This window comes from Triticum aestivum, chromosome 2B, assembly GCF_018294505.1.
Source record: "Triticum aestivum cultivar Chinese Spring chromosome 2B, IWGSC CS RefSeq v2.1, whole genome shotgun sequence".
NCBI lineage: Eukaryota > Viridiplantae > Streptophyta > Magnoliopsida > Poales > Poaceae > Triticum > Triticum aestivum.
In genome coordinates, this window is record NC_057798.1 from 509,108,362 (window position 1) to 509,110,820 (window position 2,459).

The following is a 2,459-nucleotide window of genomic DNA, read 5'->3' on the forward strand; positions in this document are numbered from 1 at the left end:
CCGGGACAGGTGGCCCCACCCGGTGGACCCCCGGGACCCTTCCGGTGGTCCCGGTACAATACCGATAACCCCGAAACTTGTCCCGATGCCCGAAATAGCACTTCCTATATATAATTCTTTACCTCCGGACCATTCCGGAACTTCTCGTGACGTCCGGGATCTCATCCGGGACTCCGAACAACATTCGGGTTTCTGCATATACATATCTTCATAACCCTAGCGTCACCGAACCTTAAGTGTGTAGACCCTACGGGTTCGGGAGACAAGCAGACATGACCGAGACGACTCTCCGGTCAATAACCAACAGCGGGATCTGGATACCCATGTTGGCTCCCACATGCTCCACGATGATCTCATCGGATGAACCACGATGTCGAGGATTCAATCAATCCCGTACGCTATTCCCTTTGTCTATCGATATGTTACTTGCCCGAGATTCGATCGTCGGTATCCCAATACCTTGTTCAATCTCGTTACCGGCAAGTCACTTTACTCGTACCGTAATGCATGATCCCGTGACCAGACACTTGGTCACTCTGAGCTCATTATGATGATGCATTACCGAGTGGGCCCAGTGATACCTCTCCGTCATACGGAGTGACAAATCCCAGTCTTGATCCATGTCACCCAACAGACACTTTCAGAGATACCCGTAGTCTACCTTTATAGTCACCCAGTTACGTTGTGACGTTTGGCATACCCAAAGCATTCCTACGGTATCCGGGAGTTACACGATCTCATGGTCTAAGGAAAAGATACTTGACATTGGAAAACTCTAGCAAACGAACTATACGATCTTGTGCTATGTTTAGGATTGGGTCTTGTCCATCACATCATTCTCCCAATGATGTGATCTCGTTATCAATGACATCTAGTGTCCATAGTCAGGAAACCATGACTATCTGTTGATCAACGAGCTAGTCAACTAGAGGCTCACTAGGGACATGTCGGTGTCTGTTATTCACACATGTATTACGATTTCCGGATAACACAATTATAGCATGAATAAAGACAATTATCATGAACAAGGAAATATAATAATAATGCTTTTATTATTGCCTCTAGGGCATATTTCCAACAATACACGCCGCAGATTACCTCGCATCCCAGCCAACGGCCAGCGCCTCCCTCGAATCCCGCCGCCACGGACCCACCGAATCCCACCTACCCCGGACCCCAACTGGCCAACCAGCGCCTCCCTAGGATCCCACCACCACGACCGGATCAGCCTCGCTCCCCGCACACAGCGACTTTGACCCGCCCCGCCGCATCCTCCTCGATCTCCCCGCCCAATGCACGCCTCCAACACGCCCACACAAAAAAATTTCCCCGCGCGGGCGAGGGGAGGGTGGCGTGGGCCGTGGGAGTGGGCGAGTGGCGCCTTGCCACCATGGGCCGAACTGGGCCGGCCGGTGACAACACAGAAAACGGCCTCCTGAGCCTTGCGTCGGCCGCGTGCACTGAGGGGCGAGTTGCAATGCCATATTTAGTCCCACCTCGGAAGCGGGGGGGCGCTTGGAGCGACTTAAATAGCTGCTTCCGCCCCACACCTCGAACTCCTTTAATCTAACTCCTCAGTGCTCCGTTGGACCCCGTTTCTGGGCCCGTTAGTGGGCTCAATCAGCCGCGCGAGTCGCCTACGGGCTTGATTTGGGGTAACTTCTCCTCTATGGGCTCAGCATCGGTGGTTGGGTTCTTTCTTTTATGTTGCTTAAATTTTTTGCCGGTATTTTATGTGTTTACTTCACCTTTTTACAGTATCAATGGAAATATCCCATTAATAACAAAAACTATATCAATAAGTGATACATTATACAACCATTCCATTACTCGTTAAAGCAACATAATTTCGTTCATATTTTTTATGTGTTTACTTCTCCTTTTTACAATATCAATGGAAATATTCCATTAATAACAAAAACCATATCAATAAGTGATACATTCTACAACCATTCCATTACTCGTTGAAGCAACATAATTTCGTTCATATTTAGGATATTTTACATTCAAACGAAATTTTACATGAAAGATTACGGCAGTGGAAAGATTAACACTAAAACAAATCTAACTACTCCTCCTCGCTACTCACAAGATCAACCACTACCGTCTGCCCGCCGTCTTCACCGCTGTCTTCGCCGCCGTCTGAGTCATCGGAGCTGCCCAAGTCTCCGAAAAATTCTTCCAAGGTAGACGACTGTTGCGCTAGTGTATCGGTCGACTCCCTGATCGCCTGCCAGTATCCCGGCTCGTCTGCCGGGTCCCTCGGGTCAACAACATCCTCCGGCGGCATCCAACCGGTCTCTGACGTGGAGTTCCGGATCGCGCGGATCAAACCCGGCGACTCCAACGGGTCGCCCTCCTCTTGCATCGCCGCTAGTTCCGGCGGGATGTGAAACTCAGGGGCGGCCGCTGGAGCGGCGGGAGCGGCCGGCGCGCCTGCGCGAGCGCGCCGACCGGCA